The sequence below is a fragment of the Tamandua tetradactyla genome, chromosome 2, assembly GCF_023851605.1.
Source record: "Tamandua tetradactyla isolate mTamTet1 chromosome 2, mTamTet1.pri, whole genome shotgun sequence".
NCBI classification, from domain to species: domain Eukaryota; kingdom Metazoa; phylum Chordata; class Mammalia; order Pilosa; family Myrmecophagidae; genus Tamandua; species Tamandua tetradactyla.
In genome coordinates this window covers 201,062,357-201,079,614 of record NC_135328.1, presented here as the reverse complement: position 1 = coordinate 201,079,614, position 17,258 = coordinate 201,062,357, and the positions used below count along the sequence as shown (strand labels likewise).

Genomic DNA, 17,258 nt, shown 5'->3' with positions numbered 1-17,258 from the left:
TTCATACAACTCTAATAAAATAATCAGGATAGCAAATGACATAAAAAACATCGAGAAGACAGTAGAAGAGCATAAAGAGGAATTTGAAAGAATAAATAGAAAAAAAGCAGATATCATACAGATTAAAAACTGTGTTGACCAAAAACATAGTAAAGTCACACAACACCAAATTTGAAGAGACAGAAGAAAGGATAACTGATATAGAGGATGGGATCATTGACTTCAAGAACTCAAAACAGCAAATGGCAAAAAAGATGGAAAAAATTGAGTGGGAACTCAGGGAAATGACAGACAAAACAAAGTGCACAAATATAAGAATCATAGGTGTCTCAGAAGGAAAAGAGAGGAGTAAAGGGCTAGGAAGAGTAGCTGAGGATATAATGGGGGAAAACTTCCCAACCCTCATAAAGGACATAAATATACAAGTCAAAGAAGTTCAACGAACTCCAAAAAAGAATAAATCCGAATAGGTCTTCCCCAAGACACATACTAATCAGTCTGTCAAATGTTGAAGAGAAGCAGAAAATCCTGAAAGTGGCAAGAAAAAAACAATCTGCTATGTTCAAGAAATCAAATATGACTGAGTTCAGACTACTCAACTAGTGCCCTAGAGGCAAGAAGGCGTTAGTATGATATATTCAAGATCCTAAAAGAGAAAAACTTCCAACCAAGAATTCTGTACCCAGCCAAATTATCCTTCAAAACTGAGGGAGACAAGAGAGTCTCTTTTGTTGCTCAGATGTGGCCTCTCTCTCCAGCCAACACAACAAGCAATCTCACCACCCTCCCCCATCTACATGGGACATGACTCCCAGGGGTGTGGACCTTCCCGGAAACGTGGGACAGAAATCCTAGAATGAGCTGAGACTCAGCATCAAGGGATTGAGAAAAACCCTAGAATGAGCTGAGACTCAGCATCAAGGGATTGAGAAAACCTTCTCAACCAAAAGGGGGAAGAGTGAAAGGAGACAAAGTGTCAATGGCTGAGAGATTCCAAACAGAGTCGTGAGGTTTTCCTGGAGGATATTCTTACCCATTAAGTAGATATCACATTGTTATTCAAGATATAATGTAGAGACTGGAGGGAACTGCCTGAAAATGTAGAGCTGTGTTCCATAGCCATGTTTCTTGAGGATGATTGAATAATGATACAGCTTTCACAATGCAACTGTGTGATTGTGAAAACCTTGTTACTGACGCTCCTTTTATCTACATTGTCAACAGATGAGTAGAACATATAGAATAAAAATAAATAATAGGGGGAATAAATGTTAAAATAAATTTAGTATGAAATGCTAATGAAAGCAAGGAGTAAGGGGTATGGTATGTATAATCTTTTCTTCTTTTTCTGTTTTCATTTTATTTCTTTTTTCTGTTGTTTTTTATTTCTTTTTCTGAATTGATGCAAATGTTCTAAGAAATGATGAATATGCAACTAAGTGATGATATTGTGAATTACTGATTATATATGTTGATGTTTTAGTTCATTTGTTAAATTTTTTTTAATTAGTAAATAAATTTTTAAAAATGAGGAGAGATTAAAGTTTTCACAGACAAAGAAGTCCTGAAAGAATTTGTCAACAAGACTGGCTCTACGAGAAATACTAAAGAGTTCTGCCAGCTGAAAAAAAAAAAAAAGACAAGAAAGGGAGGTATGGAGGAGGGCACAGAATTGAAGAGTACCACTAAGGATAATTTAAAGAATACAAAAAGAAAGAGGGAAAAGAATATATAGATCTGACAAAATAAAAAAGATAACATGGTGGGATCGAGAAATGCCTTTTCAGTAATAACTTTGAATGTTAATGGACTAAACTTACCAATTAAAAGATACAGACTGGCAGAATGGATTAAGAAACATAATCCAGGGTGGGCCACAGTGGCTCAGCAGGCAAGAATGCTTGCCTGCCATGCCAGAGGACCCGGGTTCTATTCCCAGTGCCTGCCCATGTGAAAAAAAAAAAGAAAAGAAAAAAAGAAACATAATCCAGCTATATGCTGCTTTCAAGAGACTTATCTTAGACATAGGGATACAAATGGATTGAAAGTGAAAGGATGGAAAAAGATTTTCCACGCAAGTTGTAACCAAACGAAAGCAGGAGTAGCTATACTAAAATCAGACAAAATAGACTTTAAATGTAAAGACATCATAAGAGACAAAGAAGGACACTATATGCTAATTAAAGGGTCAATTCACCAAGAAAATAAGACAATCATAAATGTTTATGCTTCCAATCAAGGAGCTCCAAAGTACATGAGACAGACATTGGCAAAACTGAAGGGAGCAATAGATGTTTCAACGATAATAGTAGGAGATTTCAATGCACCACTCTCCTCTATAGATAGAATAACCAGAGAGAAGATCAACAAGAAAAGAGAAGTTAAATAACTTGATAAATGAATTAGACCTAACAGACATATATAGATTATTGCACTCCAGAACACAAGGTTATACATTCTTCTCTAGTGCTCACAGAACAGTCTCCAGGATAGGTCATATGCTGGGGCACAAAACAGGTCTTTATAAGTTTAAAAATATTGAAATTATCCAAAGCACTTTCTCTGATCACAATGGGATAAAGCTAGATTTCAATAACCACCAAAGAATGAGAACATTCACAAACATATGGAGATTAAATAACACACTCTTAAACAACCAGTGGGTCAAAGAAAATTGCTAGAGAAATCAGTAGCTATCTGGATATGAATAAAAATGAGAATACAACTTATCAGAACTTATGGAATGTGGCAAAGGCTGTGCTGTGAGGGAAATTTGTTGCCTTAAATGCCTATATTAAAAAACAGGAAAGAGCAAAAATCGAGGACTTAATAGCAAACCTAGAGGAACTTGAGAAAGAACAACAAACTAACCCAAATGTAAATAGGAGAAGAGAAATAACAAAGATTAAAGCAGATATAAATGAATGGGAGAACAAAAGAACAATAGAAAGAATCAATGAAACCAAAAGTTGGTTCTTTGAGAAAATCAGTAAAATTGATAGGCCACTACCAAGACTGACAAAATAAAAAAGAGAGAGGATGCAAATAAGCAAAATCAGAAATGAGAAGGGGTGCATTTCCACAGCCCCTGAAGAAATAAAAGAAATCATAAGAGGATACTATGAACAACTATATGCCAACAAATTAGACAACTTAGATGTAATGCACAAATTCCTGAAGACACACACACACAAGCTGTGCTGACTCGGGAAGAAATAGAAGATCTCAACAAACCAATCACAAATAAAGAGATTCAATCAGTCATCAAAAATCTTCCTACAAAGGAAAGCCCAGGGCCAGATGGCTTCACAGGGGAATTTTATCAAACATTCCAGAAAGAACTAACACCAATCCTGCTAAAAGTTTTCCAAAATATTGAGGAAAAAGGAATTCTACCTAACTCATTTTATGAAGCTAATATCATTTTAATACCAAAACTGGGTAACGATGCTATAAGAAAGGAAAACTACAGGCCAATCTCCCTAATGAACATATGAAAAAAATTCTCAATAAAATATTAGCAAATCGTATCCAACAGTACATTAAAAGAATTATATACCATGACCAAGTGGGGTTTATACCAGGAATGCAAGGATGGCTCAACACAAGAAAATCAATTAATGTAATACAACACATTAATAAATCAAAAGGGAAAAAACACATGATCATCTTGATTGATACTGAAAAAGCATTCAACAAAACTCAGTATACTTTTCTAATAAAAACACTCCAAACAATAGGAATCAAAGGTAACTACCTTGATATGATAAAAGGAATATATGAAAAAACGATAGCCAGCATTGTACTCAATGGAGAGAGACTAAAAGCCTTCCCCCTAAGATCAGGTACAAGACAAGGATGCCCACTGTCACCACTATTATTCGACATTCTGCTAGAAGTTCTAGCTAGAGCAATCAGGTAGGACAAAGAAATAAAAGGCATCCAAATTGGAAAGGAAAGAATAAAGATCTCATTATATGCAGAAGATATGATACTGTTCAAGTTTGCTAGCTGCCAGAATGCCATATACCAGAAACAGAATGGCTTTTAAAAGGGGGAATTTAATGAGTTGCTGGTTTAGAGTTCTAAGGCCAGGAAAATGTCCCAATTAAAATGAGTATAGAAATGTCCAATCTAAGGTATCCAGGGAAAGATACCTTGATTCAAGAAGGCTGATGAAGTTCAGAGTTTCTCTCTCATTTGGAAAGGCACATGGTGAACACAGTCAGGGTTCCCCTCTCATCTGGAAGGGCACATGGTGAACATGGCATCATCTGCTAGCTTCTTCTCCTGGCTTCCTGTTTCATGAAGCTCCCCAGGAGGCATTTTACTTCATCTCCAAAACACTGGCTGATGGACCCTCTGCTTCGTGGTGCTGCAGGATTCTCAGCTCTCTCCAAATCTCCTTCATTCTCCAAAATGTTTCCTCTTTTATATGACTCCAGAAAACTTATCAAGGCCCACCCAAATGGGTGCAGACATGTGGTCACCTGATCCAGCTTAACAACCACTCTTGATTTAATCACATCTCCAGGGAGATGATCTCATTACAGTTTGAAACATGCAGTATTAATATGGATTATTCTGCCTTTGCAAAATGGGATTTAGATTAAAACATGTCTTTTCTAGGGGACACACATCCTTTCAAACCAGCATAGATACTGTACCTGGAAGATCCTGTAAAATCTACAGCAAAGTTACTTGAGCTAATAAACAAATTCAGCAAGGCAGCTGCATATAAAATTAATGTGCAAAAATCAGTAACATTTCTATACACAAGCAATGACCTAGCTGAGGAGTCAGTTAAGGAAAAAATTCCATTCAAATTAGCAACTAAAAAAATCAAATATTTAGGAATGAACTTAACTAGGGATGTAAAGGACTTGTACACAGAAAACCACATAACACTGCTAAAAGAAATCAAAGGAGATCTAAATAGGTGGAAAGACATTCCCTGCTCATTGATAGGAAGGCTAAATATAGTTAGGATGTCAATTCTCCCCTAGTTGATCTACAGATTCAACACAGTACCAATCAAAATATCAACAGCTTACTTTGAAGATTTGGAAAAGCTAATTACCAACTTTATCTGGAAGGGAAAGAGACCCCAAATAGCTATAAGCATCCTAAAAAAGAAGACTGAAGTGGGAGGATTAACACTTCCGGACTTTAAAACCTATTACAAAGGCACAGTGGTCAAAACAGCATGATACTGGCACAAAGACAGAAGCAGCGACCAATGGAATCAAATTGAGAGTGCAGAAATAAACCACCAAATCTATGGTCAATTGATTTTTGACAAGGCCCCCAAATCCTCTGAATGAGACAAAACAGTCTTTTCAATAATTGGGCACAGAACTGGATATCAATAGCCAAGAGAATGAAAGAGGACTCCTATCTTATACCCTACACAAAAATTAACTCAAAGTGGATCAAACACCTAAATATAAGAACTAGCACCATAAAGCTTCTAGAAGAAAATGTAGGGAAACATCTTCAAGACCTAGTAATAGGAGGTAGCTTCCTAAACTTTATATCCAAAGCACAAGCGAAGAAGGAAAAAATAGATAAATGGGAACTCCTCAAAATCAAATGCTTCTTCACCTCAAAAGAATATGTCAAAAAGGTGTAGAGACAGCCAACTCAATGGGTAAAAATATTTGGAAATCACATATCAGACATATTGATTTCCTGTATATACAAAGAAATCGTACAACTCAATAACAAAAGAACAAACAATCCAATTATAAAATGAACTTAAGATATAAATAAGCATTTTTCTGAAGAGCAAATACAGATGGCTCAAAAGCACATGAAGAGATGCTCATCTTCACTGCTTGTAAGGGAAATGCAACTCAAGAGTACAATGAGATATCACCTTACACCTATAAGAATGGCTGCTATTAAATAAACAGGAAACTATAAATGTTGGAGGGGATGTGGAGAAACTGGGACACTTATGCATTGCTGGTGGGAATGTATAATGGTGCAACAATGATGGAAGACTGGCAGTTCCTTAGGAAACTAAATATCAAGCTGCCCAGCAATAGCACTACTTGGTATATACCCAGAAGAGCTGAAAGCAACGACACAGCCATTTGCACACCGATGTTCATAGCAGCATTATTCACAATCACCAAAAGATGGAAGCAAACCAAATGCTCATCAACAGACTAGTGGATCAACAAAATGTGGTATAAATATTATGGAATATTATGCAGCAGTAAGACAAAATGATGTCCTGAAGTGCATGACAAGATGGATGATCCTTGAAGACATAATGCTGAGTGAAAATAGCCAGACACAAAAGGACAGATACTGTATAATTCCACTTTTATGACCAGCATAAAGGTATAATCAGAGGCTTATAAAACAGAGTCTAGAGGACTTAGAGGTTCAAGAAGCTAGAGATGGGTGAACCGTTAGCTAATGAGGTTGAACTCCAAAGTAAGGGGATAGGAGTGAAGGTGGTTCTTTTAATGTGTCTGTAAGTAATATTGCCGTATTGAAGGTGAACAAGATTGAAAGGGGTTGTTTAGACCTATGTGTCCCACTGATTAACACTAGAAATATAAATTAGTTCTCACAAGAATTACTTCAAAGATTATGATACTTGTATAAAGAGTGTTTAAGTCCAGGTTACAGGGGAAAACTGCTATTGCATCCTATGAACTATGTTCAAAAGGAAACCATTAGCACTACCCCAGCAACAGCAGAGGTAAATAATGGGGGGAGAGATAAGAGTTAAGAGGAGGTTTAGATTTCCTATTTGGCAAGGGTGTGTTTGTTGGTTTTCTTTCTCTTGGGAACAATGAAATTATCTAAAATTTAAAATGTTGATGAACTGTGGACTTTGTGCCCTCTACATGATGCCTGATGACTGCAGGTGGCTGAAGGATGCACTGACAGAGAAGTAGATTGGTGAATGATGGTGTATACTTATGAGTGAAGGTTATGCTGCTACAAAAAGGAACAAAGTTGAGAGGCATGCAATGATGTAAATGAACATGCGGGACATTTGGTGAGATGAAATATGCCAGAAACAAAAGAACAAGAATGGTACAGTCACCTTTAGAAAATGCTTATAAGAAAATGGGGGTCTGGATTGTAAGTTTTTAGAGCAGGCGCATTAAAACCAGAGTCTTAATTATTATTATTATTTCTGGATTTTGAGAGGCTTGTTTTACATATATAATCTGATGTTTAGAGATAAGAATGAAGCCGAACAGTTTGGGGTTAAAGTAATTCAGAACATAGGGGTAAAGAAGACAGCACCCATATTTCAGAACCACACATACTCTTTAAGACCAATGGAAGAAAGGTTTATTTGATATGGAACAGAGATTTCCTGTAGTGCATAATCTAACTCAACCTATATGCATAGCTCATTTGAACAACTGAAACACAGGGAGCACAGAATAAGAAAGAGGTTCTTTAATCCTGTATTGAATACAGGATACATTCTAGAGTATATTAAGCGGATAATCAAAAAGTATTGGCAAAGTCCCCTGATGGATGGGAGAAAAATATGGAACTATTAAACCTTACCATCAGGGAATCCCCTGATACTTTCTCCAAGTTTAGAGACACCTAAATCAATAGGCCATGCCCTCGATCAGGAGGCTCACTCCTGTGAAGTTTAAGTAGGTAGCAGAGAAGTTTAAGTAGGTAGGCATGCCTAAGAGTTACTTCTGGAGGACCTTTGTTATTGCTCAGATGTGGCTTCAGTCTCTCTAAGCCCAATTTTGCAAATGAAATCATTGCCCTCCCCACTAAGTGGACGTGACATCCAGGGGTGAAAGTATCCCTGACGACATGGGAGGTGACTCCCTGGGATGAATCCAGACCTGGCACCAGGGGATCAAGAATTCCATCTTGACCAAAAGGGGAAAAAGAAGTGTAATTAATAAAGTATCAGTAACAGAGAGAGTTCAAATAGAGTCAAGAGGCTATTGTGGAGGTTGTTCTTATGCAAGCTTCAGGTAGACCTTGCTACCTATCATAACCTGCCAACCCCCAACCAGGACCATTCCAGACAATTCTAAAGGCATTGTCTGGAATCCTAGGGCAATACATAAGATTCCACAAGGGTTCTAGGCACTAGAGTAACTTTCCAGAAACCTCCAACCTCCAGATGGATCCCTGGTCCAGGTAAGTCCTGATACCTAGCCCAGCTTCTCCAGAAAATCAGATAGTTCCATCTCCCTACCCCATATTAGTGATAGACCCTTCCAATATGAAAAATTTAGAATCACCGTAGCCTAAACAGCCCTAAAGAGAGGTATGGAAAGATCAATGTGGTGGTGGAATCATACATAGAAGATGGAATTTAACAAATGAATATTAATGCTGAATGAATAAATTGATATCTCTTTTAGTCTCCAGTATTTTAGAGAATCTAGAAGTAAAAACCTAAAATTGTGAAACTGTAACCCATGTCAAACTCTGAAATATGTTCTACAACTGATTGTGGTGCTATGCTTTGAAGTTTATAGCTTTTTTGTATATATGTTAATTTTTCACAAAAAAAAGGGAAAAAATGTGATTGTGATGATAAAAAAAGTATTTAAGCCCGCTAGCCTCCTATATTCTTGAGCAGCTAGAAGGTAAAATATGAGAGGATTGTATGGTAACCCATGACAAATTCTGGGATCTGTCCTGTAACTACTTGTTGAAGAGTGTTTTGAAAATATTGCTTTTTTATTTCTTTGCTTTAAATATATAACATATATACAATAAAAATGTTTAAAAAATGAAGGAGAGATTAGAATATTTTCAGATAATCACTGAGATAATTTGTGACTAAGAGATTGGCTCTGCAAGAAATACTAAAGGGAGCACTACAGGCAGATAGGAAAAGGCAGTAGAGAGAGGTCTGGAAAAAAGTGTAGAAATGAAGACTGTCAGTAAAAGTAAAAAGAGAAAAAAATACATATGACATATAAAATCCAAAACACAAAATGCTAGAAGAAAGTACTGCCTTTATATCATAACATTAAATGTTAATGGATTAAATTCCTCAATCAAAAGCCATAGACTGGCAAAATGGACTTAAAAACAGGACCCATCTATATACTGCCTACAGGAGACTCATTTTAGACCCAAGGACAAAAATAGGGTGAAAGTAAAAGGTTAGGAAAAAATATTTAATGCAAACAACCAGAAAAGAGCAGGAGTAGCTATACTAATATCCGTCAAATTAGACTTCAAATGTAAAACAAAAGAGAAAAAGAAGGACACATGTATTAATAAAAGGAACAATTTAACAAGAAGTCACAACAATCAAAAATATTCATACACAGTGCCAGAATGCTCCAAAGAACATGAGACAAACACTGACGACACTGAAGGGCAAAATGGACACCTCTACCATAATATATGCTGGGTCACAAAGCAGGTCTCAGTAAATTTTAAAAGGTTGAAATCATACAAAACACTTCCTTGGATCATAATGGAATGAAGTTGGAAATAATAACAGGCAGAGAGCCAGAAAATTCACAAATATATGGAGGCTAAACAACACACTCCTTTTTTTTTTCAATCTACCCAATTTATTTTAACTTTTATTCCCCTATTATTTATTTTTTGTCCTTATTCTTTACTCATCTGTGCATACCGTAGCTAAAAAGAGCATCAGACACAAGGTTTTCACAATCACACAGTCACATTATGAAAGCTATATTATACATTCATCTTCAAGAAACATGGCTACTGGGACACAGCAGTACAGCTCTATGGGCACTTTCCTCTAGCCTCTCTAATACATCTTAAACTAAAAAGGGGATATCTACATAATGTGTAAGAATAACCTCTAGGATAACCTCTCGACTCTGTTTGGAATCTCTCAGCTACTGACACTTTATTTTGCCTCATTTCTCTCTTCCCCTTTTTGGTCGAGAAGGTTTTCTCAATTCTTGGTGCTGAGTCCCAGCTCATTCTAGGATTACTGTCCCATGTTTTCAGGGAGGTTTAAACCCCTGGGAGTCATGTCCCACGTAGGCAGGGAGAGGGCAGTGAGTTTGTTTACCATGTTGGCTGAGAGAGAGAGGCCACATCTGAGCAACAAAAGAGGTTCTCTGGGGGTGACTCTTAGGCCTAATTTTAAGTAGACTTAGCCTATCCTTTGCAGTGGTAAGTTTCATAGCCCAAGACTGAGGGTTCAGCCAATTGATTTGGTTGTCCCCGCTGCTTGCGAGAATATCAGAAATTCTCCAAATGGGGAAGTCGAATTTTCCCATTCCCCCAAGGTGACTTTGCAAATACTTCTTTATTCACTGTTCAAATCACTCTGGGATTTATTGGGGCATCACACTAACCTAGACAAACCTACAAAATCTCTTGCCTTATTCAAGGTTCTATGTACTTATGGTGTTCAATTAAACTGTTCATATAAGTTAAATTAGGAAATGCACTAGTCAAAATATAAATTTTATACCAAATAAAAATTTCTTGCTTTAGTCTCACACAGAAGTTAAAGTTTTAAACTATGAATGACCATCTATTTTCAACACCTTTTTGTTCCTCATGCAAAAACATTTTTTAATTTGTACATTTAGTCACTATCATTGTACACTCTGGGAATTCCTCAATTATACCATCTCAGTCTTTATCGTCTATCTTTCCTTCTGGTTTCCTTTGTTCTTCCTCAGGCAAAAACGTTTTTTAATTTGTACATTTAGTCACTATCATTGTACACTCTAGGCATTCCTAGATTATACCATCTCAGTCTTCATCGTCTATCTTTCCTTCTAGATTCATATGTGCCTCAGCCCTCTGCCCTCTATCATTCTCAAATTGGCTTCATTCAGTGCACTTACATTATTTTGCTACAATCAGGTAGTATTGTGCTATCCATTTCTGAATTTTTACAATCAGTCCTGTTGCACAATTTGTATCCCTTCAGCTTCCATCATCCAATCTCTACCCTATTTCTATCTCCTAATGACCTCTGTTTTTAACTGAAATTCTCCAAGTTCATTCATTAATGTTAGTTCATATCAGTGAGACCATACAGTATTTGTCCTTTTGTTTCTGGCTTATCTCACTCATCATAATGTCCTTAAGGTCCATCCATGTTAAACAACACACTCTTAAACAACCAGTGGTACAAGGAAGAAATTAGAAGAAAAATTAGTAAATATCTTGAGGCATATGAAAATGCAAACACAACATATCAAAATTTAAGGGATACAGCAAAGGCAGTGCTAAGAGGAAAATTTATTGTCTTAAACGCCTATATTTAAAAAGAAGGAAGTACAAAAGTCAAGGAATTAGCTGTTCACTTGGGAGAACTAGAGAACAGCAAACTAATTCCAAAGCAAATAACAGGAAAGAAAGAAAGATTTGAGCAGAAATAAATGAAACTGAGAATATGAAAACAATCAAGAAAATCAACAAAACTAGAAGTTGGTTCATTAAGAAAATTAATCAAATCAATGGACCCTTAGCTAGGTTGACCAAAAAGAAAAAAAATCAATAATAGATGCAAATAAATAAAATCAGAAATGGAAGAGGAGACATAACCACTAACCCCGCAGAAATAAAGGAGGTGATGAAAGGATACTATAAGCATCTATACGCTAATAAACCAGACAATGTAGATTAAATGGACAACTTCCTAGAAAGGCATGAACAACCAACATTGACTTGAGAAGAAGTAGATGACCTCAACAAACCAATCACAAATAAAGAGGTCATCAAGAAGTTCCCAAAAAAGAAAAGTCCAGGACCAAATGGCTTCCCATTTGAATTCTACCAAGCATTCAAGAAAGAATCCTGCTCAAATTCTTCAAAAAAAAAAACTGAAGAGGAGGGAAAGCAATCTAACTCATTCTATGAAGATAACATCTTCCTAATATCAAAGCCAGAGAGAAATACTACAAGAAAAGAAAATTACAGACCAATCTCTCTAATGAATACAGATGCAAAAATCTTCAACAAAATACTTGCAAATTGAATCCAGCAGCACATTAAAAGAATTATACACCATGACCAAGTGGGACTTATACCAGGTATTCAAGCCTGGTTCAACATATGAAAATCAATTAATGTGATAAACTATATCAACAAATAAAAGCAGAAAAAACACATGATCATCGTGATTGAAGTAGAAAAGGCATTTCACAAAATTCAACATCTTTTCTTGATGAAAACTCCTCAAAGGGTAGGAATAGAAAGGAACTTCCTCAACATGATAAAGGGAATATATGAAAAACCCACAGCTGACATGATCCTCAATAGGAAAAGACTGAAAGCTTTCCCTCTAAGATCAGGAACAAGACAAGGATGCCCACTGTTACCATTATTATTCAACATTGTGTTGAAAGTTCTAGCCAGGGAAATCAGATAAGAGAAAGAAATAAAAGACATCCAAATTGGAAAGGAAGAAGTAAAACTCTAACTGTTTGCAGATGATATGATACTATATGTCAAAAATCCTGAAAAATCTACAGCAAAGCTACTAGAGCTAATAAATGAGTACAGCAAAGTGCAGAGTGCAAGATTATTCTAGTTTGCTAGCTGCTGAAATGCAATATACCAGAAACACAATGGCTTTTAAAAGGGGGAATTTAATAAGTTGCTAGTTTACAGTTCTAAAGCCGAGAAAATGTCCCATTTAAAACAAGTCTATAGCAATGTCCAATCAAAGGCACCCAGGGAAAGATACCTTGGTTCAAGAAGGCCAATGAATTTCAGGATCTCTCTCTCAAGTGAGAAGGCACATGGCTAACATAGTCAGGGCTTCTTTCTCAGCTGGAAGGGCATATGGCGGACACAGCGTTATCTCTCCTGGCTTCCGGTTTCATGAAGCTCCCCGAGAAGCATTTTCCTTCTTCATCTCCAAAGGTCGCTGGCTCATGGACTCTCTGCTTCATGGTGCTGCAGTATTCTCTGCTCTCTCCAAATCTCTTATTCTCCAAAATGTTTCCTCTCTTATAGGACTTCAGAAACTAATCAAGACCCACCCAAATGGGTGGAGACACACCTCTACCTAATCCAGCTTAACAACCACTCTTGATTAAATCACATCTCCAGGGAGATGATCTGATTACAGTTTCAAACATACAGTACTGAATAGGGATTAGAAGAAATGATTGCCTTTACCAAATGGGATTAGGATTAAAACATAGCTTTTCTGGGGTACATACATCATTTCAAACCAGCACAAAGATCAACACCCAAAATTCAGTAGTGTTTTTATACACTAGTGATGAGCAATCTGAGGAGGAACTCAAGAAAAAAAATTTCATTTACAATAGCAACCAAAAAGCTGAAATGATTAGGAATAAATTTGACTAAGAATACAAAAGACCTATTTTGCCAGTTTGAATCTTTTGTGTATCCCAGAAAAGCCATGTCCTTTAATCCTCATTCAGTATAGCTGGGTGGGATCTTTTTTATTGTTTCTGTGGAGATGGTGACCCACCCAATTGTGGGTGGTAACTTTTGATTAGATGGTTTCCACCCATTCAAAGTGGAGTTGCTTATTGGAGCCCTTTAAGACGGAACCATTTTGGAAAGAGCCAACAGAGCCCAAACAGGGACAGTTGGAGATAAAGAAAGAAAACACCCCCAAGGAAGCCACTGAAGAAGCCTGCAGAGAAAGCTAGCAGATGTCACCATGTGCCTTTCCAGCTGAGTGAGAAACCTCGAACATCATCAGCCTTCTTGAACCAAAGTGTCTTTCCCTGGATGCCCTCATTGGGGCATTTTTATAGCCTTGCCTTAATTTGGACATTTTGATGGCCTTAGAACTGTAAACTTACAACTTAACAAATTCCCCTTTTTAAAAGTCCTTCCCTTTCTGGTGTATCACATTCCAACAGCTTACAAACTAGAACACCTATACACGGAAAACTACAAAAAATTGCTAAAATAAATCAGAGAAGACCTAATTAAATGGAAGGGCATACCATGTTCATAGATTGGAAGACTAAATATAGTTAAGATGTCAATTCTATCTAAATTAATTTATAGATTCAATGCAATGCCAATTAAAATCCCAAAACCATACTTTGCAGAAATAGAAAAACCAATAATCAAATTTATTTGGAAGGGCAGGGTATCCCCAATAAGTAAAAATATCTTGAGAAAGAAAAATGAAGTGGAAGGTCTCACACTACCTGACTTTAAAGCATATTACAAAGGTACAGTGGCCAAAACAGCATGATACTGGCATAAAGACAGATATACTGACCAATGGAATCAAATAAAGTGTTCAGAAATAGTCTTATCTATGGACAATTGATCCTTGATAAGGTAGTCAAAAGCCAACCCACCTGGGACAGGGCAGCCTCTTCAATAAATGGTGTGTTTATTTATCCACAAGAACCGGATATTCATATGCAAAAGAATGAAAAAGTATTCATACCTCAAACACTATACAAAAATTAACTCAAAATGGATCAAAGACCTAACCATTAGAACTAAGACCATAAAACTTTTAGAAGAAAATGTAGGGAAATACCTTGTAATAAAACTTGTATTAGGAGGTGGATTCCTAGACCTTACACCCAAAGCACAAGCACTGAGGAAAAAAAAAATAGATAAATGGGACCTCCTCAAAATTAAACATTTTTGTGCATCAAAGAACTTTGTCAGGAAAGTAAAAAGGCAGCCTACAGAGAGATGATATTTGGAAACCACATATAAGATAAGCGTTAGTACCCAGAACATATAAAGAGATTCTTCATCTCAACAACAAAAAGACAAACAACTCAATTAAAAAAATAGGCAAAAGAAAAAAAATAGGCAAAAGACATGAATAAACATTTCTCAGAAGAGGAAATACAAATGGCTAAAAGGCATGTGAAAAGATGTAATAATGGCTATGAAGGAAATGCAAATCAAAACCACAATGAGATATCATCTGACACCTACTAGAATGGCCATTACAAAAAAAAAAAAAACAGAAAATGACAAGTGCTGGAGGGGAGGTAAAGAAAGAGTCACACTGATCTACTGTGTATGGAAACGTAAAATTGTACAACCACTCTAGAAGGCAGTTTGGCAGTTCCTCAGGAGGCTAAATATAGAATTGCCATATGATCCAGCAATCCCATTACTAGGTATATATTCAGAGGAACTGAAGGCAAGGACACAAACGGACATTTGCACACCAATGTTTATTTACGATTGTCAAGAGATAGAAAGAGCCCAAATGTCCATCAATGGATGAGTGGCTAAACAAGCTGTGGTATATTCATATAATGAAATATTAAGCAGCTGCAAGACAGAATAAAGTCATGAAACATATAACAACATGGATGAACCTGAGGATATTATGCTGAGTGAAATTAGCCAGAAATGAAAAGATAAATACTGATTGGTCTCACTAATATGAACTAACATTAATGAGTGAACTTTGAGAGTTGAAGTTACAAACACCGGTTATCAGGAGATAGAAAGAGGGGAGAGATTGGGCATTTGGTGCTGAAGGAATACACATTGTGTAACAAAGCTGATTATAAAAATTCAGAAATTGATAGCACAATACTATCTGATTGTAGCACAATAAATATAAGTACGCTTATAATATTATTATTATTGTATGAAACTGAACGCAAGCATGATTGAGGGAGAAGGGCTGAAATGTATGAAAGCAGAGGGAAAGATAGAGGATAAAGACTGAGACAGTATAACTTAGGAATGCCTACAGTGGACAATGATGGTGATTGAATGTATAAATTAAAAAAATGTTTCTGCATGAGGGAAAACAAATGAATGTCAATATTGCAAGGTGTTGAAAGTGAATGGTATATGGTGGGGGGAGGGAGTACAATGGATGCAAGCCAGGGTCTATAGTCAACAGTAACATTGTAATATGCTTCCACTGAATGTAACAAAGGCATTATGCAAAAACTAAATGTCAACAGGAGAGGTGTGGAGGAGGGGTATGGATTCTTTGTGGAAGAAAAGGAAATGTCTTCAGATAGATTATGGTGGCGAAGGCATGTCTAATCACTGAGGTTGGATTATATGATGTGTGAATAAAACTGTTTAAAAATGAACAGAGAGAAAAATGTGCTAGAGAAAATGTGGAGAAAGAGATGCACCTATTCCCTGTTGGTAGGGAAACTGAGAGGTACAGCCCCTTGGAGGGCAGTGTGGTGGTGGCTTCACAGGAGGCTAGAGGGGGTTGCCATATGATCCTGAAACCCTGTTGCTCAGTATATACCTGGAGGAACTGAGTATGGGGACACAAATGGACATTTGCACACTGGTGTTTATGGCAATAGTGTTTGCAATTCACAATGGGTGGAGGCAGCTCAAGGGTACAACAACTGAGGAACGGAAGGGGGAACTATGGTGTATACATACAATGGACTACTGAGCAACCGGTTGCAGGAAGGAAAGAAGTTGTGAGACAGGCAACTAGGTAAATGAAACTTAAGGACTGTATGTTGAATGAAATGTCAGAAATAAAAAGACAAACATTATTATGTATCACTCACATGGACTAAGTATAATATAAAAACTCAGGGAACTGAAGTCGAGAGCATAGATTAGCAGGTTGGGGCCTATTGTAAAGTGTCCTAGACTGTGAGCTCTTAAAGCAATCACATATATTCAGGAGCTGTAACCGTTATTTCTAAATTCTGAAATACTGAGCTGTTTGTATATAAACTGGTCATTCCCTGAAACTTCGATATTTATGTGACACCTGAGACTCAGAGTTAGAGCTCTGACACTATGAAACAGCAGTATTCCATATGGAACTGTTTAAAAAGTTGAAAAAGGGATCAGACTTTGACTACAGATAATGAAAGAAGCTGATCTAGATAGGGTTAGGGTAGATCAGAATACAGGGCAAAGGACGATATTATCATATTTCAAAACCTCAACTTCTGTGTGAGATCAAAGGGAGAGATGTTTAATTGGTGCAAAAATCATATTTTGGGTAGCACATTACCCTAATTTAACTTGTATTGTCAGTTTAGTTGAACACCACTATTACATGGAATCTTGAATAGGGTATGAAATTTAGTTGGTTTGTCCAGGTTACTGTCATGCCCAGATATATCCGAGAGTAATTTGACATCGAATACAGAAATATTTGCAAAGTCCCTTTGGAGGACTGGGGAGAAAAGAGGAAATATTCAACTTTTCCATATGTAGAATTTCTGATATGCTTGCAAGCAGATCAATAGGCCAAGCCCTTGATCTTGGGGTTCGCCCCTATGAAACTTATTCCTGTGAAGGATAGGCTAAGCCCACTTAAAATTATGCCTAAGAGTCACCCCCTAGAGAACCTCTTT

The 17,258-nt window shown here is 36.7% G+C and overlaps 1 long non-coding RNA gene across 2 annotated transcripts in view; it reads left to right on the top strand.

Moving 5' to 3' along the window:
* Positions 1 to 7,930: 7,930 nt before the first annotated feature.
* The window catches only part of LOC143674720 (uncharacterized), a 36,866-nt gene continuing 27,538 nt past the window's right edge, over positions 7,931 to 17,258 (top strand). For both annotated transcript variants that reach the window (XR_013171189.1, XR_013171188.1), the window contains exon 1: positions 7,931 to 8,151. This is a non-coding gene — a long non-coding RNA (uncharacterized LOC143674720). The remainder of the gene's footprint in view (positions 8,152 to 17,258) is intronic.